Raw genomic sequence first — 27,491 nt, 5'->3', positions numbered from 1 at the left:
GGTTTTCACCCAATGGGAACACGTCCGGCGAACATCAAAGGGAGCAGGCGTCACCTTGTGCAAAGAATCCCGAGCCCTCAGGTGTGTGTGCTGGGTAGAGTGCGTGTGGGGCTGTGTGTGCACAAGGCTGCCCGTTGGCAATTACCTTTGTATAGATCAGAGGCCACCAGCCCCAAGGGGCCTTGGCCAGCCGTGAGCACCGTCCCCTTATTCCAGCTGGTCCAGCTCCTCCGATGTCCCTGCAGGTGGGGATTTCACATCTTACGTGTGTAAGGGACGCTCTGTGTCATTTTGTACTTGAGTCTGCCTCGGAGGCAGTTGGTGTAAGGATTTTGAGGGTGCTCTGAGGAGACAGAGCCCGAAGGCATGTTATTTGGGATCTCAGGCTCGCTCTTTTGGAATCTTTTGGAGGTCTCTGCACTACAGGGAGCAAACCTCAGGGGTATATGTCTCACCCATAAGGGTGGAAGAACAAAGAGGAAGCGTACGGTCGCATCTCTGCAGGGGGAGGGTTGGTGCAGGAATTGGTCGAGTGTGGCCCTGGGGGAGGGGCATTTCCCCTGCTACCCCCAGGCGGTGGTGGTGCCCCTGTATGTCGTGCACTGGCCTCCGGAGACAGGAGCAGAGAAACACCCCCATACAAACAGAACATCTGGAAGCTTTTTAAAGTTTATTTTTTAACACATTTGCAAGAGTCAGGACATTTGCACACGAGGTTTACAGGCTGGAGGGAACCAGGAGTTTTCGTCAAGCGGGAGACACATTTTGACTCTGGAGAAGGCCAGTAGTGTAGGGAAAGGAATGGGGGAGCCCTGGGAATGGCCGGTGTCAGCAGCAAAGTCCTATATGCTTTGGGCTAATTGGTAGCACGGGAACTTGTTAAGAGGCCCTCGGAACAGAAAAGGGACCCGAGTCCTTCGCCCCTTCGCCACCACTGGTAGAGAGCGGCTGGATTTCTTCTACTTTGTTCCGATCAGCCGCATTACGTGGTCAGGACAGAAATCAGGTCCTCTGGGAAAGAATGGGAACGTGCCGGTAGACTCCATCCCGTTGAACCTTAGCTTCTGAGAGCCTCACTAGGTGGGGAGGGGGGCTTTTTCTGTGACCTCTTCATCTTTCCATCTAGGCTAGCCACTGGGGGGCTGACGTAGGCAGGGGACAGAAAGGCCCACTCATCCTGGTGCCTCTGTGAAGGGATGCCTAAGAAGGTCAGAGCCCTGTGAGCTGCTGTCTCGCCCTGCACTCCTCTTTTGCCCCACCCCCTCCCTCCCTCCCTCTCTCTCTCTGTCTCCTCTGCTCTTCACCTCCTCCTCTTCCTCTTCTTCCTCCTTTTTTCTCCCCCCCTGCCCCCCCACTTCCCCTAGTGACATCCTGGACTTAATGGTTTGGGCCAAGGGAAACAAGGAAGAGCTTGGCTCAGCATTTCAGCAGGGTAGGCAGGGAGTGAAATAATGGAGGAAAAAGACAGTCCCAGCAGGACAGACAATTTACACATGACTTCATCTTTCTTTTCGAGGAGCCAGAGCATCAACCTGTTTGGCCCTCCCTTTCTTCATTGCTGGTTTCTCATTTAATTCTTTCCTTCCTTTCTGCTCCAACCCAGTGTGGAGCCCCGGCCAAGCTGATTTTCAGGGCTCCGTTAAATAGATGGGAAATCTCTCCTTGCTCCGGGAGCATCCTTGTGGGAGGATTGTGGTTTCAGTGCCTGGGGAGTTTACCCAATTGGAAGGAGAATTAATGCTCCCCGTTTCTAAATAGGCCCCACTGCCATCCCACTGTCTTTATTAAGACAGTTCTTTTTGTTGAATGAGCTCATGTTTCTAGCTCGTGGGAGCTGGTTCATTGTGTGCTGTTTATTAGGGGAGGAAACTGAGGCTTTGTGTGGTTATTCATGGGAGACACTGAAAGGTGTCCACCCAGTTCTGATGGGAAATGAGGTGACACAGGGAATAGGAATTTCTCTTCCACCCCATCTAGTCACCCCCATCTGGCGACTAGGATGCCGGTTCCCAGGTCCACAGCAAGCCATGCCTATTGTAGCTTCTTGTGTGCTTCCCATAGTCAGGATTCAGGTGTGTCCCCTTCCCCAGCTCGGAGAGGTGTCTCCTCCGGGCCCACTGGCCTTCTGCAACATGCAGTGCTTCTCGGCATTGGCCGCACACTGGGATCACCCAGAGAGCTTTAACTACCTCCTGATCCTGCCCTAGTAGATTCTGATTTCTCCAGGTTGGGGCCAAGGTCCAGCCACTGGAATATTGAAAAGCATCCCAGCTGATTCTGATGTGCAGCCAAGGTCAAGAATGAACCACCCCTGAGAGGCAGCCATTCTCAACTGGGAGAGATTTTGATGACCCCCCCTCCCTTCCCTTTCTTACCATGCCCAAGACAGTTTTGATGGCCACACGGGGAAGAGGGTGCTGTTGGCATCTAGTGGGTAGAGGCCAAGGGTGCTGCTAACCATCTTACAAGCTACAGAACAGCCCCCTGTGGTTTTGATTCAGTAAGTCTGGGGCAGGGCCTGAGAATTTGCATTTCTAACAAGTTACCCAAGTGCTTGCTGAAGCTGCCGGTCCAAGGTTACGCTTGGAGAGTCACTACTCTAGACTGACTCTGAATCCTGTTTTTCTAGATCTGTGACAATATCGCCTCCATCGTGGTTACTAGAAAACTCTAAATTGGCAATGACTAAGACAGAAGAGCACTCTCTCCCACATAACAGAAATCTAGAGAAAGGCTACAGCTGTTTTTCAGTTGACGGAACTGCGGCTTTCAGAGATGAAGCCACCAGCCCAAGTGACAGTCACAAACGGTATAATTTGAGAGCCTGCTTAAATCCTGGACTGCTTCTTGCCTCAGTTGCTCTCAGAGACCTGACCTTTCCCTTCTGAGCCTGCAGGGTGTCTGGTAGACGATTCTGAGCCAAATTTGGGACCCCATCCCTTCTGACCAGCTGCATTCCATTGTCACCTGTACCCTCTTCTATAGATCTACCGGGAGACAGAGGCATGGTAGGCCCAATTGACAACATTAGTTTCCTGTGGCTGCTGTAAAGTTACCACAAGCGCAGTGGCTTGAAACAACACAAATGTATTCTCGTACATTCTGGAGGCCCACTTCACCGGGCTAACCTCAGAGTACCCACAGGCCTGGTTTGTTCTGGAAGGGCTAGGGAAGAATCCATTTCCTAGCCTTTTCTAGCTTCTGAAGGCCTCTGTGTTCTGAGTCCTCCCTGAATCACTGCAGGCTCCTGCTTTCATTTTCATATCTCATTCCCCCTGCCTCCCTCTTATAAGGACACCTGTGGTGACATGTGGGGCCTACCCGGGTCTTCCAGAATCACCTCTGTATGCCAGATCTCTTCTGCCACAGAGGGGAACATTCACAGGTTGCCCAGATTGGGACATGGGTGTCTTTGGGGGCTGATATTCCGCCAACCACAGGGGCTATCTTGCTCTTGTCTCCATCCTCCCATTCTTCCTTCCTTGGCCCCAGTTTTTCCTCCATCAGCTGTTCCCCACACAGACGCTCCATACATTTAACTTCTGTCCCGGGAGTTTTCAAAAAGGCCAGAGACTGGTTCTGAAGGGCAACACGGTGTGTCGGAGGTTTGTCTGATCAGCTCCCAGCGGCCTTGGCAACGGGCACGAAAACATTCACGTGGAGAAAGAATTGGGGGAAGGGGATCCTGCCCTGGACGTGGCAGTGCGACTTCACCTGGGCGTGATGCACGCTGAAGAAGCAGAAACAGGAGATACAGTTGTCGCGTAGCAAGCTTCGCAAAACTGTCTGGTTTGTGGGTAATCTCTCGAATCTCTAGCTGCCTGCTAATCCCTGAGCCCCCCGTTTGTTGCCTTTCTCTAGGCTAACGGAGGCGTGTCTTTGGCCGAATACAAATGCTACTACCCGGAGCAGAGTTATGTGGGGAGGGAGGACGGGGGTGTGCCTCTCTGTGGGGCTGGTTCTTTCCTAACCTTACTATCCTTCCCTGCAGTGATCCCCTCATCGCCCCCCCCCCCCCATCCCAACCGCCACTCCCCCTCCCCCCGCCCGCCTTGGCTGGGTCCGCCTGCTGGGATGAGTCTGGGGTGTTGTATGTTTTACTCTTTATTTTATTTTGCAAATGCCTCCCAACATTCCCCTCTGTGTTTAATGTCCCTCTGCCAAGTGCATGAGGTTGCCCGGCAACAAGAAGGAAGTCCCAGTGTGATTCACCCGCTGTTGCCAATTAATTTGCTAGCTGCGTGCGTCTCCCTGGGGAAAAGGCTCCTCCTGGCCCTCCGTGAGCCTGTGCAGAGGGCCGCTGCCTGGGAGGGGGAAGGAGACCAGAGAAAAGTTAGCACAACTTTGGGGCCGTTCGGGGGTGTTTTCGGGTCCAAATGAAAGAGTGTCTGGAGAGCCCAGGCCACACCTGGGTGAGACTTACGGTTTCCTCTTGGCCGCCAATCAGAGAGCCTCCTGGAGTGCCAGAGCGCCTCTGCGTAGGCACATTGGCTGGCTTTCTGCGGGTAGGTGGCTCTCACACGCACACTCGCCCTTTGCGGTTCTCCTGCAGAGCAATGTCCTCTGAGTTCTCTGCTCAGTGCCTCCCAGCCCGCGGGGACCTCCTCCCGTCTCTGACAGTTAGCACCTTGTCTCTGGGGATCACGACAGCTGCACACATCCCTGCCTGGGGTGTAGCCAAAGCCCGCAAGAAGGAGAGCACCCCTTCGTAAGGGTGCACGGGGCTAAGCTGTGACGTCCGCAGAGGGGCGGAAGGGGGCCTGTTGGCCCCCGGAATCCCCAGCGTGCGTCCCTCGAGCTTGATCCGTGTCCCCTGTCTCCCGAGGCCTGCGAGGGCCGGTTTGCCTGTGTGCTTCAGCTGGCCTGGTCTGGGACTTGGGTTCCCCGTACGGATTTGCATGGATTTGCAGTTGTCCAAGTTGTTCCGTGTGAGTTGACGGTGATTGCTGCTGTCGTGAGGGAGGCCTGGGATATCTGTGCCTGTGAGTAGGCCCCTGGCTTGCCTTGCTGGGCCTCGTCAATTTTAAAATGGGGAAGTCCCCCGGGGGCATTTGGTGGCACTAGCTATATTTCTCCGAAAAGGGAGCCACAGGGGGTGGCAGGAAGTGACAGAGGTATGCAGAGCCCAAACCCGTCTTCGTTCATCTGCAGTCAGCATTAGGAAAGAGAATGTGTTAAGCTGTGTCTTTCCTTTTCCTCTAAGGAGCCCCATCTGCCCTGGATCATTTCCTCATTAGTTGTCAAGGGATTTATGAGAATAGACAGAAGTCTCAGCTAAGGTGAACATTAGAATAGGGACCAGGCCCTTGTCATCCTGTACTGAGAACACCGGCACCCTCTGCGCCTCAGTTTTCCCATCTATAAAGTGGGTGACCTAACACCTCCATGCTTCTTGAACCACGTCTCACAGACTTCATAGTGAAATGCTGAAAAAGAGAATTTTCTACTTGCTCTGGGCTGGCTGTATTCGGTGTGTTTTGGTTTGTTTTTTTAAGTCAGCTGTGGGTATCGCGGTGAGGTCTGTGTGGAGGGTTCCCCGTGATAATTCCGTGTAGGAGTTCCTTGAGTGGTATAAATACGCCTTTCTTTTTTTTTCTGTCTTAGCTCAAATAGCGCGGTTAGCACTGGAGGTTCTGTCCACCGGCTAGAACATTGCGGACTAAAGACAGGAAAGTCAAGCTCACTGCTGAAAGAGCAGAAGCCAGACTCTAACTCTGATGCTGTGTTTCGGTCCACAGGCCTGGAAAGGAGGGGCGGCTAAGGGCTGCTCTTCCTTGCCCACACGTCCCGCCAGGAAGCCGGGCGGGGCTGGCGTGTGCCGCCAGGATCCCCGGGAAGGACCCGGCTAAGATGGGACCATCTCCTAAGAGGCAAGAGCTCTGGATCTGATTAAGACTTCCTCTTCTGGAGAATGAAGAACGTTCTAGATTGGAGAGGACATTGGAGGAGAAAGTAAAGACTCGTGCACTGAGGAATAGTCTGTGTGTGGACCTCCGTGAGCCGGACGTGACCTGCATATAGCTGGCGAGACACCATCGTCACAGACCTCGTCCTTCCTTCTTGTGGGAGACATTCCCTGTACCGTCGCCTGGTCTTAAGACTCCGCCCCCCGCTCCGCGCCCCAATCCCCGGGAACCACAGGGCTTTCTACCACACCCTTTGTCTTGCCCCCCGGCTCCCCCGTCTGCTGTGCCTTTGGACGCAGTCATTCTTGTTTGCTCCATTATCTTCCAGCCGGATACAGAGTGAATAGTTAACTACACTTAGGTCAAATGGGATTTTAATTTTCGTTCCTGTTCCTTCTAAAGCCGCCAGTGTTTGCGTTGCTCTGTGAGCAGCGTTGGAATAGTACGTCCTCTCCCTTATTTGGGATCTGGCCCCCTCGGGTTCCAGAGCGAGGCAGGTGAGTGCCGAAGTTCTTCAGGGCTCTCCGGTGTCAGGGACACCGGAGGGGCTCCTGCAGGGGAGCTGGCTCAGGACGGCTGGCGTCCTCCGTGTCCAGCTTCTTTCGTTCATACATGCAGGTGTATGTCTGGAAGAGTGAAAAAGACGATTTGTTCATCCCAGCTACCTTCTACCTTTTTTAAACTGTATTTTTGACACATAACTGACATACCGTTATACTCGTTTCCCACCTGTCTTCTGTTGAGGCAGATGCACCGCCCGCTGTGAAGACCCCCTCTCCCCCACCCCCCCCACCTCGCAGGTGGCAGTTGGGACCCATGCCAGAACATGGTGCTTCCTTACAGACAATCTGGCTGCCAGAGCTGGTGTGTTTATTGAGGATCCTTGTCCCCCAGAATGCCGATGACACTCCTGACGGCAGGTTGGGCCCCGTGAAACACGAGTCAAATATTCTGTCACCACCGTGTGCATGGCTGAAAGCACTTCTAGATTTGATCTTGTCTGCGTTGCAGAGCCAACGATGTCTGCACGTCCTGCTTCCCCAAAAAATGGATGGCTCGTTTTTGTAGAAAGAATTAAAGCTGTACATATCCACCTTCTCTATGTTGTAGGTGATGGGTTTCTGTGACCGTTTAGTGACTCTTTGGTGTCTTCTAAGGGGAACAACGGGGACCTTCTTGGCATCTCAGATTCACCACAAAATGAGGGAGGGGACCCTCTTGAGGAAATTTTGTGCTGTTGAAATGTGAGGCTTGTCTGTGGGCTTTGCCTTCCTTCCTTGACGTGCACACAAACTCCTCGTCCTGGTTAGATTCCTTCAGGTTTCAAGGAACAGAGATCCACTTATCACTTCCGTGAATGAGGGTTTATTCCAAGTTGCATTGGAACGGAAGTAAGGTAGACAGGAAACAGTCTACCCAGCAGCTGCCCGGCAAGACCTTTCTAGAAGCCCAAAGTCATTCAAGATATCCATTCGCTACAGAGTTTCCAGGAAGAGCAGGAACTCTGACACCATGGTCATTTTGACCTTCTGTTCAGCGGCAGGAATCACTGCTCCTGCTTCTCGCATTCGGAGCTGTTCCAGTTTGCCCAGGGCTGAGCAGTTTTCCGGGACGCACGACTTTCAGCAATAAACCTGGGACAGCCCTGGGCAAACCAGAATAACCATCACCCTAGTGGGTGACTTGATGACACTGCCTTTGCTGCTGCCTTACCTGCTGTAGCGAGCCGATGCTCTCGATTAGTCTGGCCAGCTGCCATTCGGAACCCTTGTGTCTGACCACGTCATTGACCACCGGGTAGGCTACAGATGGATGCCATTGGATCAAGCACCAATCTTGACCAAATCTGGTGTTTCCAGGGTGGTAGGGTTCCATGATACGGAATAAAAACCTGGGTGTCACGAACCAGTCGAGACCACATGCTTCGGAAGAAGTGCTGTGGGTAGTGGATATGGCAGCCATTCAAAGTGTCAGGGATTCCTCTCCGATAGAGTCCTACTTAAAAAGATGAACCTAACCTTTCATATTAAGAACAAAGCAATTCAGTAGGAAACAAAAACAGCTACCGGGAACGGGAGAAAACAGACTACGACGTGTGCATGCACATGCGTGTGAGATACACGCACATACCACATAGAATAAGCCAAGAAGAAAATTATGCATCTTTGCAAGATGGAGGCTAAGAGCTAATAATCATTGGGATGGATGGGGCACCTGGGTGGCTCAGTCGGTTGAGCGTCCGACTTTGGCTCCGGTCCCGATCTCGCTCGTGGGTTCAAGCCTTGCGTCAGGCTCTGTGCTGATGGCTCAGAGCCTGGAGCCTGCTTCGGATTCTGTGTCTCCCTCTCTCTCTGCCCCTCCCTTACTCACACTCTGTCTCTCTCTCTCTCTCAAAATAAATAAACGTTAAAAAAATTTTTTTTAATGATCGGGATGGCATTGTCTGGAGAGCAAAGGAGTTGGCTGGAGGACTTCCTGAAATTCCTTTGAACTCTAGGATTCTTTGAAATCTCAAGGGTATGTAAGTTGGACCCAAGTGTGTACTTTCTTTCCAAAGTCTCCTAGATAACCTTTGAGTTCAACTCCGATCATGTTGAATGGGACCTCCCAGCTCACTCTTACCTTTCCAGACACTGACTTTATCTGGGATAAAGGAGCGGAACTTGGTGGTGGTCGTGGGCGGTAGAGGACGGGAAGGTTGTGTCTGCCCAGTTTTCGGTGTTCATGACAAGTAAGAACAATCTGAAGGCAAATTACAGGTTCTTTTCAGGCTAGGCAGATCCAGGCTTTCGGGATTGCATGCCATTCTGAAGTTGTTGCTTCTTGTCAAGGGATCAGGCCTCCATCTTTGCTGTTGAAAGATGGGCACGAGTGTCTGCGGTACTGGAACACGAGCCTTCAGCTAATCCCGCGCCTCTTGCATGCTGTGGCCTCAGGGAGGTCTTTGCCTACTGAGGTAGAATGAGCACGCAAAAGTCTAGGAACCAGTCTCTCATTACTCCTGTGTAAAAATTGAGATTCCCCCGTGCACCTGAGTCTTTGCCCTTGTTCAGACTCCCTCCGCCTTCACCGCCCTTGAAGGAACACTAGCCCAGCTCCTTGGGCGCTGTTTTTCTTTTTAAAAAGACGAACTCATTTCAGACATTTCCTTCATTTATGTCCCACGTACAGTCTTTGGTTCCAGAAGTCTCGCTGTTGTGCCAAAGGCAACAATCTCCTCTTTCTCTCTCTCCTTATCTTCTCATTCACATAGAAACACAGAACCCCAGAGCTCAAAGTGGTCTGTAGCATCACCTTTATCTAGATTTACCTCTGACTGATGCAGGAATCCCCTTTCCAACATCAGACGAGGGACCGTCCAGGCCTGGGGGAGGCAGCCATTTTGGCAGAGTGGGAGAGAATGGTGAGAGAGGGGTGGGTGGTATTCAGCCTGGTGGGGAAGTGGTAGGATTTTGAAGAGCAACTCATAGACTGTCAAGAGACCCTGAATGTCAAGTTCTTAATGAGATTTCGAGGCAGATGCTTCTTGCCCTCTCCCTGACGCACGTCAGCCTCTTACTTCTGGATCTCGCGTGTCTTCTGCTGATAAAAACCACAGAGTGGGGAGACCAGGAAACCTGAGTTTTCATCTCAGAGAGCCCCTCACCTTCAATCCTTCCCTGTAAAATGGAGGGGTTGCGCCATGTGATCCCCAAAGCCTCTTCTGTCTCTGACATCCACAGGCAGTCCTATTTAATAGAGTCCATGACTTGAAGATTTGCTGGGGGGTTTTGGCTCAATATGAGAAGAGTAAATCAGATGTTGCCCAAGGTACAGTGTAAAGGCATTTCATCCACATCCTGAGCCAATTCATCTTGCTGCAACTCATTACGAACAGAACCTCAAATTAACACCCCAGCCCCAAGATTTTGTTCAGGCTTCCCTGTGAGATTTTTCCCATGGCACTGAATCTTGACCCACAGGGACTTTTGATCATCTACAAAGGGAAACCCTGGTGGTGATGGAGAGACAGGAGCTTCTAATAGTGAAGTAAGGCCCTCTGCTCAGGGGGATACGCTTTAAAGGGCATCACACTGACCTTGGGAATGGCCCTTGACCTTGGACAAGACCTTTCATGCCAGGCTGGTGGAAAGCAGGGCTGGTTCCCCCTCCCTCTGCTTCAGAGTGAGACCTTCTTTACCCAGGCTACATCTGTACCCTCGTCCTTCAGCGTTAGATCCGTTTCTGTGGGTCTCAGTTTTCTCCTCCACCAAATGGGAGAGGGAAGTTGGTGATCGTCTCGGGTCCCTCCCATGTGTCAAGTTCGAAGCCTCCTCTGACCCAGCTGATGCCTGCCTTTTCTCTGCCAAGTAGCTCCTCTCCCTTGATCCTCGGCTGCACAAGCCAAAAACCAGGGCTGTCCTGGGAAGTCCATTACCAAAGAATACTTCAAAGCTGTTTGCACTGGTTGTCAGTTGCACTAAACTTGAGTTTGTTGAGGCAGAAGATAAATAGACATACAGACTGATGGCAGGCACGGGGAAGGGGGAACTGCTATTTGCCCGGGTGACAAGGAGCAGGGGGGAAACCTGCCTGCAGTTTTGACCAATAAATAAAAACTGGGCGCTCTGTGTGGCTACAGCTGGAGGGGATTTATTAGTTTGCTTAGTGAAAAGCAAATATTAAGTCTTAAGTTGACCCGTCCTGGGACCTGCCTTTTGGCTTTTGTATGCCATCCGGCACCGATCACCATGTACTTTGGGTTATCGAGTTCTGTCAAAGGGTGGGTTTTTGTTTTGTTTTGTTTTGTTTTATTGTTTTCCATCTCCTCCTTTTCTCCGTCCTTTGCCTACCTTCCTCCCTGTTACTGTAACCTCAGGTCTGGGTTTTAAAGGCATGGGGATAGCAGGGTGTGGAAGACGCATCGTCCTGGTCATGAAGCTGTCTATATTCAGGGCTCCCACTGGCCTAGGGACTGCCCAGTTCCCGGAACGGAGGCTCAGGGGGGAAGGGGTTGTGAGCCCACCAGGTGGTCCTCGTGGGGCCCCTCCGTCCTCGGCCCTGAGCATAATTATGGGCAACAGGAAAGGCTACGCATTCATATGTGACTGTTCATGCTGAACAGTGATTTCAGCCAGATGCACCGAAAGACGAACCACCGAAGGTAGCACTGTGAGTGCTAATTGGGGTCTGACCAGGGTTTCTCACGATCCGTGGAGCGAAACGTCCAGACCAGAGGGGCTGGACAGACACCTGATCTCTCCAGTTTCCAAGTATGAGCTGCAATGAAGCTCAACAACATGAAAGATTCTTTACCCTTTGCCTCAAGCGTCCTCAGTGCGAGCCAGTCTGTTCTAAATCACTGCAGTCTGTGGCTTCTCGGGCCTCATGGGTGCTGCTCGCTGCTACCTACCACGATGGGTACAGTCCACCAGGGCACAGGGCTGCATGTCAGACCCTCAGGGCCCTGGCCACTCTGGCAACTGTCCACAGAGGATGCACCTTAAGGGCCAGTTCAGGATATAATGGTTCACTGCCACTACTCCTGTAGCCAAGAGTTGGGAACGTTCTGGAATGGCTTAATTAAGAAAGTTCCTTTCACATTCCAGTGGTGATTTTTGATTGAACTCGGCACGATTTTTAATCCTCTGGCAATTCTTCCTGGGTGAGTCTATTTTTAAAAAGGTCGATGTTGGGTACCCAGGCTGCTGAAGTCCTACTGATCCTTCAAGGCTCAACTCAAAGGCTCCCTTCTCTGGGAAGCCTCCCTGAATTCCTTCTTCCCTGTCAACCAGGCACATGTCCTTTTAAAGCAGCTGGCATTGGATGGGTACTCAAGAGATGCTGATCTCTCCTTCCTGGACCCCGGCACTTTTCATATGTCTTTTACTGAGCTTACACTCAACTTATTTTAACTATTCCTTCTTCCGTTTTACTATCTCCTTCTCTCCTCCGTCCCGACCCTTATAAGAGCAGGACCTGGGTCACTCCTTATACATTGAAAGTTATCCCTGAGATGCCCCCTCATGTTAATGATCACATGGCAGGCACTGTGGCTGACATTTAATCCTCAGAAAACAGAATCCCATGGATCAATCGCTTGGACCAATTCTTACATGTGAGGGTTCAGATCAAGATTGAGGTCATTAAGGGGCCTCAAGTTCAGAGCTCTTCAGTTGCTGCATGATGGCTTGAACATGGCAGATGTACAAGAAGGATGTCGAGTTGAGTTTTCCTACTAATGACCTGTCACTGTGTCGCCCACCAAACTGCCAGTTTCTTGTTTGCCCACTATTCATCAATAAAGTGTTTTCTTTTTCTGAACAGTGGAGGAAATGTGCTTGTTGCGTGATGGGTTGTTTTCCCTGTAGAAACTTTTCTTGAAATAGAATGTGTCTGTTTTTTGCTGATTATTTGAGAGGTAGGTTCATTTTTAAAGTAGGAAAGAAAAATTGAAACTCAAAGTTCTGGGGCACCTGGGTGGCTCAATGGGTTAAGCATCCGACTTTGGCTCAGGTCATGATCTCACAGTTGATGAGTTCGAGCCCTGTGTCGGGCTCTGTGCTGAGAGCTCAGAGCCTGGAGCCTGCTTCAGATGCTGTGTCTCCCTCGCTCTCTGCCCCTCCCCCACTCATGCTCTGTCTCTCTGTCTCCCAAAATGAATAAACATTAAAAAAATAATAAAGGAAAAAAAAAGAAACTCAAAGTTTAGGTCAAAATTTCTGAAGAATTTCACAGCGTCTAATAGGAGAAACACACACACTAAAGGAAACACACACACACACACACACACACACATATGAGATGCTCCCTGCCTTCAGGATCTTACAGTGTTAATTGCATTTGCCAGATGAACTCTTCGGTAGAAGAACTCAAAGCCCACCCCCTCTTCTCACTTCGTACAAACAAGTAAAATTAGAGTTTGGGGCACAGTGGATGCCATCTGTGGGCTGCGGTCACCAGCACCAATGTTAGATATTTGAGAGATGATAGGACGTTCAGCAGAGAAAAATCAGGCAGTTCAGGAAATAACATGTTCAGTGTTCTACCGTGCTTTACAGTTTTAAAGCTGCTCGTTTGAATCTCACGGCCACAGCGGGAGAAGGTTTTGAGACTTCGTTGTTACAGGTGAAGGGACCACGCTGAAGGGGTCGGTGACTTGCCACAGAGCGTACCCCATGAGGACCCTGCCCTCCATGCCATGTTCCAGTTTCTCTACGGCCACCTCAAGGAGGGACTGAAAACGCAAGCCGTATCAGCCCCAGGTGGCTGCTGTAACAAAACACCCCAGATCTTTGTTGTGTCCGTGAGTTTTTCCATTCACACCTCCATGGTATGTGAGGCAGCAGTGGTGGGGGCAGAAGGCTCCTTTTCTTGGCAGAAATTTAGGGACTCTGACTCCTATTTTAGGACACAGCAACCTTAAAGAGAGGCTGAATGGCACAGCCTCTGGCTTCAGACCATCTGCACCGAACCATCCCAACCACCCTAGTCGTGAGACCTCTCGGAAGTGTAGGAAGACCTCTAGTCGGTTGCCTCCGTGGGCCTCAATTTCCCGATCTTTAAACTGCTTCGTGGGGTGGCAGCAAGGTGTAAGTGAGTTATTGCAGGCAGAGCACTGAGAACGGTGCCAGGGACTCAGCACTCAGATGACCCGGGGGATCTGCTCGCCAGTTCAGTCAGCATAGGCTCTACATACACGGAGCCAGTGGCCCGCCTGCCATGACTCTTGGCCCAGATGATCTCTCTGCCTGGATGGGAAGAGAAACGTCAAGTGTGGACTCTGCCATGGAGTCTGTGTTTTCCTGATGTGCCATGGCATCGCTGCTTCTCTCTGGCCGTGGGCAGGCTCTTTGGCCCATTTGGTTTGATACTGGGGATAGAGCTGAGCTGCTGGCCGGGGGTATTGATGTGGGTGATGTCTGGACCCTGACTCTAGGAACACTGGTTCTCCTTCCCGGGCACACTCACCACCACATTCCCGTCATCTCACCCTATTACCAGTCGCGCTTTCTTCCCCAGAGGCCAAGTTCTCTCCAGCATCTGTCCGTGGCCTCTGCCGACTAAGGGGCCCCTACCAAATGCCCGAATGGACGTGCACGTTGGGTACCCAAGCCCCTTTCTGTTGCCTCTTACACCGGGGCAGAGAAGAGGTGATTTCACGAGCCAGACCGCCTTCTCCCTGTCTCCACACCTAGACTTCAAGTCATACCCCTCTTCCGTCTCAGACCCCTGGCTGGGCGTGGCTGCTTGTAGCTGGGAGACCTCAGTCGTCCAGGATTCTGGCCACAGCTCGGTCTGTTCCGTCTTTGACGACTCTCCTGGCACCACTGGAGAATGGAAAAGCTGGTCTGTTTACAGGACACGGGGCCAGAGCAGCATTAAAAACTAAGGGACAAATAAAATGTGGTAAACAAATTTCCTTTCCAGTAAGGATCACTCCTTTCCCCCATCCCTCCAACACGAACCATTTTCCTCCTGTGTTTGGATAAACTTTCATCCTGTGCAATTACCATTCCCAGGGAGGGGCCGCCTATTTCCGTTGGCTATTTATTTTGATTTTGACCATTCCTCTGCTTTTTGAGCATCACACACCTAATAGTGAAGAAAATACGCTCCCTATCAGGGCAGAGGGAGCAGCTCTACCCTACCCTTCCTTCGTCCTCCCGAGTTTCCCCCTTCCTTCCCACTGCACCCTCACCTTCGGATTTCATTCACTTCAGGGTATAGACACGGGGGACGGTCCGCGCTGGCCAGACGCTGCTCTCCTCCAGGAGAGCTGGTAGCATTAGTTAAGTGAGAATCAGGAAGGAGGGAAGGAGGTGAAGCAGAGGAGAGAGATGGTTTCCAGGAAAGCTAGAACAGATACAAAGGGGTTGTGTGTGGGCTGACCACCTCTCTACACAAAGCTCTTCGAATCCCCCTTGTGAGTTTTTATGTGAGCGGAAAGCCATTGAGCTCAGGTTTCCTGACCCTGGCAGGTAGCTTATCGTAAAACAGTTCATCCAGAGGGGGAAAAATTACCTGGTTCCAATACCTTGTTTCAGCACTTAAATTTCGTTATTGTTGTTGTTGTTGGTGTTCTGAATGAAAAGAGAGAGGAAAACCTTTTTTTTTTTTTTATTCTTTCTGGCTCTGAGATACATGAAACTGCGGGGACGGGGTGGGGACACCAAAAACCAAATCCCCCCGAACCAGTTTTGAACGACGATTATTCTTGTTTATAGATGCACTGCCTTAGTAAGGGCCCCAATTTGCGTATTCTAGACCTACCCTCTGCCCTCTGCTGTCCTGGGTTGGTGTGAAGGAGGAACACCCCACGCTGTCAGCGATACGTGTGGGTGGTCCCCATTTTCTATTAAAGTTCGCTTCACTTTCTAAATCCCTTGCCTTTGCCCGGTTGGACGAATCGATATTCTTGGAGGTGCTGAATTCAGGGAGGCCATGGAGAACAGAGTGGCGTGGCTCACGGACAGGTCATGGCATCAGTTTGACTCCAGATTCCGTAAGATTGAACTCAGTGGAGGCTCCAGGAAGTGGCCTGGGGTGGAGGGCAGGGTCTGCTGCACCCCCACAACTTCCCGATGGGCTCCCACCGGCCTCCTCTGTTCTTCCTGACTGCCCACCCCCACACCAGACCTCCGACAACATCATAGAGCTGTCCCAGGGTCCCCTGACCTAGGCTGGGTACCGGGGTTGGGAGTTGGTGCCATGATAAAGGGGAAAGCTGGACACCCCCCTTTGAAGTATGCGGGCCTTCTTCACAGCCCCGTCTCCTGAGGCCTGAGGATTCTTATTCCAGAAGGTCTGAGGGCCCCACTAGTGAAACCTGGTTGACACTGGAATGATTTCCTGGTGTGCGTGCTGAAGAGTGAAATACACAGAACCACGTGCTTTACCCAGATCCCCAAATGTGCCACTGTTGTCGTGCTGCGTAGGTAGGAGCTTTGGGTAGACTCTTCCAGAATGCAGGAGGAATGTCTGCCGACCCCCAGTCTGGTGCCCAGTCCTCCTTGAGAGCAACAGGAGACCCTAAATAAAAATTAGCACGCAACAATCTAATGTAAGACAGAGACCACAGTGGTCCTTGTTCTCAGATGTTGGTTTCGAGAACGCTGAGGTGCAGGTGGGTCAGTGGAGCCCCCCAAGCTCACTCAGCAAACTAATGGTGAGCAGTGATGGGAGCAGGCCTCTGAATCCCTGCCTGGAATAGGATCCCCTGGGTACCTCCGAGGGTAAATGCAGGGACAGGAGACCAGAGGAGGCATCCGAGATGCCCGAGAGGGAGGAGGGGTCCAGCCCAGGCAAAGTGCTGCAGAGGCAAAATCCATTTGTGGTGGCTTCGCGCCTGCCGTCAGGCTTGGGCGCTCCGGGGTCAAGAATGCTTTGAATAAGAGGCGCTGGGGGGAGACCAGCCCTCCATGGGGGACGCCGGGCTCTCCAGGGAGGGGAAGACTTCATCCGGGCTATGGCCCCATTCTCAGTTCCGCTCTATTTAGAACACTTTTTTTGTGGAAAGCAGATTGCTGAGGAGGGAAGCAGCAGGCCAGCGGAAGGGGATTCTGCGGTGCTTCCAGAGTAGGGGGTTGGGGGAAGGCCGAGAGAAAGGCCAGGACTTGGAGCCGGTGGACTGGCCCCATAGGATTCTCCCCTTCCTCCGTCTCTGTGCCCATCACCCTCCTCCAGCCCAGCAGCCCATCTCCAGGCAGGGCTTATGGAGGCAGAGTAGAAGCGTCTGAAATTATTTCTACTTCGACAGGTGAGACAGGCAAGCAATGCTTTGAATTCCATGCATCCCTGGAACAGAAAGCCCCATTGCAGTAAACATGCCCTCTGTGGTGCACACTGTAGAGTGGGACTTAGCACGCCTGCCTGGCTGCAGGATGGCGTTATGACGTGATCTTCTTCTGGAAACGTGGGCGGCCTGAGTTAAAGGCGATCCCGGCACATCATGGATGTGCTCGCCGGCGAAGATGGCATGTGAGGCGATTGACATTTTGACCTCAGGACTCAGTTGATCCTCCCCCGGACCCCCACCCTGCCAAGGGACAGCTGTGTCAAATACAGATTAGGTCCTTGCAGACTCCGTAGGCTGAGTCGGGGGTGGCCAAGGGGTCTCTGAAAACAATGTCTTTAAAAACCATTCCCCGGGGCGCCTGGGTGGCGCAGTCGGTTAAGCGTCCGACTTCAGCCAGGTCACGATCTCGCGGTCCGTGAGTTCGAGCCCCGCGTCGGGCTCTGGGCTGATGGCTCAGAGCCTGGAGCCTGTTTCTGATTCTGTGTCTCCCTCTCTCTCTGCCCCTCCCCCGTTCATGCTCTGTCTCTCTCTGTCCCAAAAATAAATAAAGGTTGAAAAAAAAAAAAAAAAAAAAAAAAAAACCATTCCCCGATCCCCTACCTTCTCCTTTGCCTTTGCCTTGCAAGAGAAGCCTGGTGTCTGAGGAGTGACTCTCATTGGCCCCATACGTGGCTCACTTTGGAGCCCAGTGAGACTGGTGGCTCTACCCACTGGACTCCAGTTGGCATCTGGATGTCCCTTCTCCGGAGACTTCTTCCTTGAAATGGATCCTAGCTTCCCAGCGAAGGTGACTTTGAGACCACTGGTGACTGTTGGCGGAACTTTGGAAGTAGCCTAGCTGTGTGCTTGCTAGTTCGCTGCTAGGACCTCCGAACCGACAAGATCCCGGTTGTGTCGATCTCGGTGCTGACAGGTGGCTTTCTGCTGAGGTCCTGGTAGCACACAGCTCTTAACAGCCAGCAAAGGTTCACATGCCTGAGATGCTACATTCCTTTCCAGATGGCCGGCTGTCTGGCCCTCTGAGCCTCCACCACGAGCTCGTATGTGACTTTCAACCTCGGCCGTGCTCCTGAGTTTAACCAGTGGTTCTTGACCAGCGGTGGTGTTGCCCTCTGTCCCCAACCCAGGGGCCATTTACGCTGTCTGGAGACATTTTTGGTTGTCCTCGCTAGAACGGAGGGTGCTGTTGGCATTTAGTGGGTAGAGGCCCGAGGAGGCTGCCAAAAATCTTACAATGGACTGGACAACACCCCACACTGCACAGCGTTACCCAGCCCCGAATGTCAATAGTGTTGGACTTGAGAAATTGCGCTTTAAATCTCTGCTGCAGGGTTGAACCATGTGCCAACTCTGGGCCCCCGCCCCCCCACCCCCCTCCTCATCACTTTATTTACCAAAGGGGGAAAATATCTGTTATTTTTTCCGAGTGCATTTCCACCTGTATCTTATCAAGAACGACCAAGTTCAGCACACCCTTGATTAGTCACTTCCATTAACAGCGTTTACTTTGGGGTTTGTGTTTATTTTTGAGATGTAGTCTCCTTCTCCCCGCCTTCTTCCTTACGCACCAGTGGTGTGCAGCCAGCTTTCTGGCACCGTCTTGTCCACACGTTCGTCGGCCATCCATAAACCCCTCCGGCCAACTTCTGAGGACATCTCTCCCCCTCCCTTCCTCCAAGGGGGCCGTGGGGGCGGGGAAGTCTGCAACTATCTGAGGTTCTCTTAAAGCGGCAGTTGTCTTCCCCCACCCCCCAATTTCTCAGATGCGCTTGAAAATCCTTTTCATTAGTGACTCCGTTGGCCAGCTGACCTGTGACAAAGCTGAGACTTTATTCCTAGCCATCCACATTCCGTGAAACCAAAGATTCTTGGTGGTTTTCTGCATTGAGTCAGAGGCAAGGAGGTTTTTGCTTTGCCGGGTCCCTCCTGTTTCCCTGCACCCCTCCTCTCCTCACTGCAGGCTAGTCTCTGGACTATATTTAAGTGTTTCTGAGTCATAGAGAACACTGGTGCCTGTTCCTGGCCGCTCACCCACCCATCCGCTCTCCGAACGGCACCTAGCACCCCATCCTCAGCTGGAGGGATTTCAAGGCTTATGGCTGAGTAACGAGGAGCTCAGAGAGAACTCCATTCCGGCTTTGGACGTCTTGTTCTTTGCCTGAGCATGGCCCCCTGCCTCTGCTTCCCTGAGCTCCAGCAGCCAGAAGCTCCCCAGAGATGACTTATAGACCTCTTTTTTGTTTTAGGAAAGTTTTTTTTTTTTTTTTTTTTAATGTTTATTTATTTCGAGAGAGAGAGAGGGATACAGAGAATCCCAAGCAGGCTCTGTGAGTCAGCGCAGAGCCCTACTCGGGCTTGATCTCACTAACTGAACCACGAGATCCTGACCTGAGCCGAAAACAAGAGTCAGATGCTTGACTGACTGAGCCACCCAGGCGCCCCGACTTTTAGAACCTCTTAGCCCATGGGGCCCCTCTCCATTCTGGTGGGTCTCCTTAGTGTTGCACAGAAGTCCTGGCCGGATATTTGCAAAGAAACACCGGCCCAAGTTTGCTCCCGGCAGGGAAGGCCCAGAGTACCCTTCCTCCTTCCCCCACACTCCTTCCTGGGACATTTATTTGAATACCACCGGGGAGTGGGTCACTTTGGGGTATTTATTTGTTTAAGCATGGGTGGTTCCTACAGAGGAGGGTGTCAGGTTTCAAGGTTGGAGGACCAAGGCAAACAGAGAGTGGGTGGTCTGGAAAAAGAAGTGGGCAAGGGGCAGGGGGTGAGAGAACCCATTCACCCTTTTATGTTTGTAGGTGGAAATGCTGAATGAAGCATGACCTGACTTGTGACCCAGTTATCTCTGTCTATAAGAGCAACTTCGAAGGTGGGGGGGGGGGGGGGGCGTGTGTCCAGACTCTCGGAGCAGGCTTTTCAGAGACTGTTGAAGAGTATTTGGAAATCATGGGGTATTTAGGGGCAATACCTCTTAACTAATTTATCCTGAGGGTTCTGGTGGTTCCCAGATCACCTTGGGAAGGAGCGGAAGTGTGTAGGCTGGACTGCAGACCCAACTCCGCGATTCTGGAAGATTCCTAAAAAGCTGGGTGCAGGAGTGGAACAGCATGCCAGTGTGGACCAGAATGGATGTTCCTGCCTTGTGTCCCAGGGCTCGCCTCTTTTCTGGTTTAAAGTAACCAGAAAAATCTCTCTGATTAGTTTTTTTTTTTGTGGTTCACATCAGGCTAGACTGACAGAGCTTGGAGTTTGACTTTTGCCAGGTCACTGTCAAAAACAAAGACAAGGTGAAGGAAGACCAGAAGTGGAGGTGACATGGCAGCTGTCCGGTCCACGATATCCTGAAACCCGGCAGCCGTGAGTAACAGCAACGTCGCGTGTTGTCCCTAAGGCCATTCCAATGTCCTCGAGTACAGGATTGGCAGGGGCAGTGGCAGGCTCACCATTAGTCTCCACAGATGGGATCCTAGTGCCCTGGAGGGTCTGCCAGGAGGGTACACACCAGGGCAGGTGGGGGGGCCATGGCGGTATCCAGTGAATGACATTGTTAAATACGAGAGATGCAGGAAGCTAGTAGCATGTGGCATTGGCTCATGTCCTACCAAGGGAAAGAGGAGGTGGGGCTGACAGAGGAATGTGGAATGAGGTCAAACACCAGCATTCATCTCCACTGTTCCCTCTGGACAGAAAAAAAAAGACTATCGCTAGATGAATAGCTGTACCAATTGGAAACCTTGTTAAAAATTGGTGATGTGAATACCGAAGTGTTTAGGGATGAAGGGTCTGGATGTCTGCAATTTACTTTGACGTGCATTTAAAAAATGAGATGGGTTGATGGATAGATCCATGCGTAGATCCGTGACGAAACGACCATAGCGAAGTCTCAACGATCATAGAATCTAGGTGGCGGGTATGTGGGCACAATATTTCTACGTGTTTGAACATTTTCAAATAAAATATTGGAACAGAGCGCCAATGCCTGGGCCACCCATGGTGATTTCGATCCAGTGAGATGGTGACGAGATCTAGGAATTTTTCAAGCATTGCAGGGAATTCTGATAATGAGCCAAGTTGGGTCAGGCATCTGTGGAATACATTGGTGTACCTCCAACTCGGATGTACACAGGAATCCCCGGGAGGTTCTGTCGAAATGCAGAGGCTGACCCAGCAGGTCGGGGGGTGGGGTGTGGGGGGGTGGGCCTGGGAGTCTTCACTTCCCGTAAGCTCCCAGGTGATGCTGATGCTATGAGTGCATAGACTCCACCTTGAGTAGAAGAAAGAAATGAGAGGGTCCTCCCTTGTTCTCCCCATCTGTGTAGTCCGGTGGGTCTCAACTTGGGCTTCGCAGTGGAATCATCTGGGGAGCCTCAAAATAAACTGATGCATGAGGGTCTCACCCCCAGAGATTCTGGTTTAAGAGGTTTAAAAGCTCCTCACATGATTCTAATGTGCAACCAGTGACTTAATGTCATGAAGTGAATCCATGGAATAGTGAATTTTAGGAAATGAGGTTTTGCACAGAAAAACACCAAGGACCCTCATCACCCAGGTATGCAGAGTCTCTTTCAACAACAGCGAGAGACTCAAAGCCACTACCCACCCTGGAGTCCACTTCCTTCCCATCATAATGAGAATTCTTAGAAGCTGGCATTTATTAAATGTCAGGTGCTCTACTTGGTTCCATCATTGCTGTAACCTGGTGAGCAGGTAATGCCATTCATTAAAGGTGGGGATGAGCTTGATTAGGTGGCTGGTCCAAGGTGACCCAGCTAATAAGTCTTGGACAAAGATTTGAACTAGGGTCTGCCTGATTTCAAAGCCCATATTCTTCAGCCATCATATCATTCCATTGTCTTGATCTGTGCCAAGGTGTTGGAAAACTATAGCCTGTGGGTCAAATCTGGCCAGCTGCCTGTTTTTATAAATAAATCTCCCCCCTTTATTTCTAGATTTTATTTTTTTTTTAATTTTTTAATGTTTATTTTTGAGACAGAGAGAGACAGAGCATGAACGGGGGAGGGTCAGAGAGAGGGAGACGCAGAATCCGAAGCAGGCTCCAGGCTCTGAGCTGTCAGCACAGAGCACGACACGGGGCTCGAACTCACGGCCCATGAGATCATGACCTGAGCCAAAGTTGGACACTTAACCGACTGAGCCACTCAGGCGCCCCTCTAGATTTTATTTTTAAGCCATCTCTGTACCCAGCATGGGGCTTGAACTCACAACCCCAATATCAAGAATGGCACGCTCTACCGACTGAGCCGGTCAGGCGCCCCTGTAAATAAAGTTCTCCTTGAACGAAGCCATGCCCCTTCATTTATGTATTGTATCTGTTATCATGCTACAGTGGCAGAATTAAGCATTTGTGACAGAGACCCTATGGCCCCAAAACCAAAAATATTTACTATCTGGCTTTTCACATTAGAAGTTGGCTGACTTTAATGGATTGGTGAGGCAGCTGATGCAGAGCCAGGGTGCAATCTTTGGCTGGGCTCCAAGCAAAAGGAATAGCCTATGGAGGATGAACTTGAACTCATGATCACCGCAGCTCTGTTTCTGCTCAGACTTTTCACTTCAACCTTGTGGCCTGCGTTTCGCTCCGAGGGTTACTTGCTTCCTCTCGACATATTTTATTTTGATGCCAACATTTCTGATCTGTTTTCTTAAGAGCAAGAGGTCTTGATCCCAAAGCCCGGGCCATCACACAGGTCTCTGTGGAGTGGGGTGAGGGAGGCCAGCTGCTGGCCACCTCCCCCTCCCACACTGTGGGGGGCCTTCGTGGAAAAGCTCTGAGCCCTGCTGCTCCTGGGAGGTGACAGCAGCTAAGCGGCTTCTGTCCCAGTCCCATCCCATCATCCATCCAAGGAGAAACCCTACCAAGAGGTCAGGAGGGCAGGGGGAGGGGAGGAAATGCCAATCAGTCCATCAAAGCCCCACCCTCCCATGGCTCCTAGCTTGGTGAGCGGGACCTGAGGACCCTTGGCCCACCCCCAGGGGCCGAGGGCAGGGCAAACAGGGGAAGTGCATTTGGTAATGATTCTAGATTTCCTGTTTGGTTTCTGCCCAGGGGGCTTTGGGATATGCTAACTTGTATTATGTGTGTATACATGCGTGTTTTGTTCTTCTTCTCCCTGCCTTTTTTTTTTTTTTTTTTTTTTTTTTTTTGCTAGTTTTCCTCTTCTAGGGCTTGTTTGCATTTTTTTTTTTCTTTTTTATTATTGTTAAATGGTTTGGGGGCAGAACAATGGGCCAGTTCCCAGCCTCCTTTGGGGAAAATTTGTGGAAAAGGAGAGATGAGAGGTAGGGAGAGGCTAGGATCTCTGGCCAGGGTGCCTGGGGATTAGGCTTGGGTGTCAGATAGGCTTGGGGTATCCTGTGCCCCTCGGACACACATCGTAGTAAAGCTGTAAAGAGTCTGTTTAGGTAAACACACACTGAGTGCCTACTGTGTGTATGGGATACAAAGGCACAGGCAGAAAGCCCAATCTTGCTTTTAAGAGATCAAAGGTGAGAGAGAGAGAGAGAGGGGGGGAGAGAGAGAGACTTCCAAGTAGTATAATAAGTGGAATGGCAGAAATAGGCAGGGATCAAGATGGGGTTTGGCAGGGGGCGGGGGGATGTCAGGATCCTTCTCTTCCAAGCAGGACTGAGCCTTACCCTTGAAGGCAGTGAGGGCACCTCTCACCAAACAACCCTCCAAGAAGTCGTAAGACCCAGCTTCACTGCTAAGCCTGTCCCAGCGATGCCCAGAGCAGGCGGACAGCCTCAGCAGCCACCATTGGCTCTCTGGGATCCAAGCCTCAGCCTCTGCAGGGCCAGGAGGTTGGGTCCCTGGGCTGCTTAGCCTCAGGGAGCCTGGCGCTCCTGGGGGAAGGAGCCTGCACTTCCTTGGGGGCACGGAGGTGATCGGCCTCCTTTTCATGAAGTGAGGACTTTGATCTCTCCAATTGGGGAGAAAAAGAGAGCTCTCCTTTTCAACACCTTCCAATATTTTCCGCCCTTGCTGTGCCTGGCCCCACTGTCACCTCACCTACAGGGAGACAGGATGTGTTTCCAGCTGGGCCCTTTCTCCTCAGGATTTAGACTTGGAGTGAGTGAAGCTTATGATACTGATCATGGCTGTGGCCGCGTGGCTTAGGTTGCCCTGAAAGGAGCAGGTGGAAGGAGGGGGGGGGGGGGCGGGGACACAGGGTTCTCCCTTGCTCTGCTCAGGTTTGCCCAGAGGCTGGGGGCTGGGAGACGTGGGGCTGGGGTAGCTCAGTACACAGGACTGCAACTCAGCGGGTCAGGCAGGAGTCCATTGCTTCTGAAAAGCCCGTACAAGGCCAGTCTGCCTGTGTCATTCAGCCATGCCTCTGGGTTTTCAAGCTGGTGGGGTTGTCATCTCTCCTCTTGACCTCCTGTCCCCTCTCACCAGTTGTTCTAAATACTAAATGGTTAAAAAGGAAAAAAAAAGAAAAAAAGAAATCTTGGGCAGGATGCTCTGATGTTAATCTTTCCGGTTTGTGTGTGAATTCGCCACCTGAACTTGTTTCAGAATCGGGCAAACCCGAGCAGTCCGTGAACTCTGAACTGAGGGAGGGCAGAAAAACAAATAGAATGCTTGCCTCCGTATGCAACTCAGAAGGCCCAGCCCATCCGGCTGGAGCGCACCCTGGAGCCTTTGTTACCCCCATGCTGACAGCACGTCCTCAGGCAAGCGGCTTTCAGGGACTCACCCCCCCCCCCACCGCCCCCTCCCCCTGCCGCAGATGCATGGTGGGGATGAGGTGCAGGTGTGCTTTGCTTCCCGTGAGAAAGAGTGTGGCACAGCTGGGTGCCAGAATCTTCTAGAAGTTCTGGGGTTTCCCCAGAAATGAAAGGATCTCAGAAGCAAATGGATTTCGGGTTGCTTTCCCACCTATCAGCTCAGTTTCTCTGAAATTTCCTTTCACACAGAGTCCCATGCCCAAGCCCCAACCTTGTAGACAGGAATGTCACATTTGATCGTTTTGCCAAGTGAGGATTCTTGTTGAAAGGTGAATAATTACCCCCCAATTGATCTCTTTGGAGAATTCATATACATATATGTATATACATGGTCTGTAAACATACACCTCTTGTGAACATACATAACGTGTAAAGAGTTTTACCAAGGACTGAAGCCCCCGATGTGCAATAACAGCTGACCCCCCAAGACGCACATGCTGTGCCTGGAAGGGTGACCAACTTGTCCCGGCTTGCTGGGGAATGTTCCTATTTTAAGCCGGGAAGTCCTACATCCAGAGAACGCCCCCAGACTGGGGCAAATTGGGAACTCTGGTTGCCATACAGCCGGGCATTTGAAGTCCATTATCTCACACATCCTTATGACGACACTGTGCATTCGATGGGTCTGCACAGAGAAGGAACCGGAGACAGACATGTCGAGTGAGTTTCTCAAGGTCACACGCCAAGTCAGTGGCTAGGGCAAGGCCTACACTTAGGCCTCATTCTACAAGCGTGCATTTTTTATGGGGACACCTCAGATCTTGCAAATACAAGTGGGGAAAGCCCTGCTGAAGATCCAGAATGATGGGCTGTGGCTCCTGGGGTTGGAAAAGGGAGGGCAAAGCCAGGAGGAGGAGGAGGAGCCAGACCTCCAGGATCTCCAGCTTGGCGTTCTTAAGGAGGTGGAGGACTTGCCTCGAGGACGCTTGCCGGAGCCTTCTACAAGGAAGGACGCGTGAAACTCCTCCCTCTGGTCCGGTGTGCAGCCCTCGTCCTGCAGCCCAGCCCGTGAGCCTCCTTATTTGGCACCAGAGGAGCCGCGATTGGAGACAGGAGAATTTGCTGGGAGCCCCCCTCACAGGAGCAGCCCGCATCCCTCTCCCCCTCCGCCCCCAGCCCCATCCCAACCCATCCCCTTCTGCTGCCCCAGGGGCTTCCAAATAGGTTCTCCTTGCCTGTCGGCTGGACCTGCTGGGCCTGGTGAGCAGAGAGAGGGAGAGCTAATTACTGTTTTCTCTTTTCAGTGCCCGTAGCTCTGCCAAATGAGGATCCCCATTCTGTAGGGACCCTAATCCTCTGCGGGTGCCCGGAGGTGCCGCACGCAGATTTCCATCTTGCTCATTATCGTGGGCCCTTTTCCAGAACGCGTCCGGTCCTGGCTTCCGGGACTCCGCCTGCCGCGCACACCTGTACTTCCTGTCGCCTGCCTCCTGGAGGAAGGGGTGCTCGGTTTTCCGGGGGTCTCCTGATCCCCAGAGTGGAGCTGACAGGAAACCAGGCCAGGTCATTCCACCGACGTGGCCAGAGGAGCAGGGGCGCTCTTGGGAGTTTCCTCGTTTAAAAAGAAAGGGACGGCAGAGGACTGGGGCATCAATATCCTGGAGGACAGTGGTCTGGGGTAAGCAAGAGTCACAGAGGACGCAAAGGCCAGCAGGAATCAGCCTGGGGAGAGCTTCCCGGGCTGCTGTGCCGCATCCTAAGGGGAAAAGCATAGCTCCTGTCCGTGCAGCTGGGTATGGCTCCCGGCACCCCCTGTCCCAGCCCCCTCTGCCCCGATCCCGTTCCCATTGAAATAATCACAGGGTAGGCCCGGCCTGGTAGCGTTGTCATGACAACTGTCTAATTTCTTTTAATCCCAGTGTTCCTTCCTAAAGGGACCTCCTCCAACCCCCACTCCCCCCTGCAACGTGTTTTAATTGTAATAACCCCTGGGTTTTCGGGAGGTAATGACCGTGTGTGGGGAGCCGGCGTTGGCCTGGCCCCATCCCCAGCGTGGCCCGCCCAGCGGCGCCAGGCGGCCCCTCCGCCTCCCAGCAGGAGTCCTGGAGGAGCCCAGGGCAGGCTCAGGCAGGGTCTGCCAAGGGGGTCTGCGGCCTCTGCAGTGCTAATGAACACAAGCCGGGGGAGCCTCAGCCCTGCGGGCTTCGTGTCCCGAGGACATTTTATGGCACACCGCCCCTTACCCCCATCTGCACACTTTCCCCCACCTCTGTGCACACCTTGAAGGGAATCCACGGGCCATTACTCTGCTCCGGGCCCCAGCCAGCCACGCTGCTTCAGGGATGTGACCCTGAATGTGTGCTCATATCCCCCGGGGTCCTGTTACGATGCAGTTTCCAAGTCTCCATGAGGCCCAAGATCCTGCATTTCTCACCACCTCTCGGGGGGACGCCCAAGCTGCCTCGCTCCAGACCACATTTTCAGTAGGAAGAGTCTGGAGCACCCTTGTCCAACAGATCTTTCTGCAGAGACGGAAATGCCCCCTATTTACACTGCACGACGTATTCGCTAGGAGCCTATTAAGCCCTTGAAGAGTTGCTATAGCACCACTGAGGAAGGGGACTGTCAATTGTATTTCACGGTCACGCATTTAAATTTAAGTAGCCACACAGAGGCTGGTGGCTACCATGTTGGAGAAGTGGCAGTGCTCGGTGAGTCCCCGACTCTGCTTGAACCGTCTCTGCAAAAGGTGTCCCTCGGATGCAGTCACCTGGCCAGCGCCTGCATCCGCTCCCTGGACCCTTCCATTAACCCTGCGCCGCGGGGACCCAGCTCCTCTGCTCCACGCATGCTCCTCTCTGGCTTCTGTCCTGCTGAAAATGGACCGCAGAGAAACGAGCATGAGATCTGGTGGCCTTGCTTGGAAGTAAGAACCTGAAGTCTGACCAAAGCCTGCAAAGGTCTGCAAGGCGCCCAGCTCTTCTGGGAAGCCCGTTCTTTTCGAAGCGGCGCTGAGGTTCCCCGGGCCGCTACGGGCTATCAGATACTGTCTTGCGACCGCTCTTTCACTGCTGATAACTTAAGGGACAGTTTGGGATTGATGCAGTAATGCT

The 27,491-nt window shown here is 52.1% G+C and overlaps 1 long non-coding RNA gene across 3 annotated transcripts in view; it reads left to right on the top strand.

The window, feature by feature from the left end:
• The window catches only part of LOC123604000, a 433,813-nt gene that overhangs the window by 150,955 nt on the left and 255,367 nt on the right, over nucleotides 1-27,491 (top strand). The window contains exon 3 of one of the 3 annotated variants that reach the window (XR_006715168.1): nucleotides 5,739-12,209. The exons of the other annotated variants lie outside the window; for them this stretch is intronic. This is a non-coding gene — a long non-coding RNA (uncharacterized LOC123604000). Of the gene's footprint in view, nucleotides 1-5,738; nucleotides 12,210-27,491 lie in introns of those variants that run through there. 3 annotated transcript variants of the gene reach the window in all.

Source organism: Leopardus geoffroyi, chromosome E1 (assembly GCF_018350155.1).
Source record: "Leopardus geoffroyi isolate Oge1 chromosome E1, O.geoffroyi_Oge1_pat1.0, whole genome shotgun sequence".
Classification (NCBI taxonomy): domain Eukaryota; kingdom Metazoa; phylum Chordata; class Mammalia; order Carnivora; family Felidae; genus Leopardus; species Leopardus geoffroyi.
Note: the sequence above shows the minus strand (reverse complement) of the source record. Positions and strands in the feature narration are given on the sequence as shown.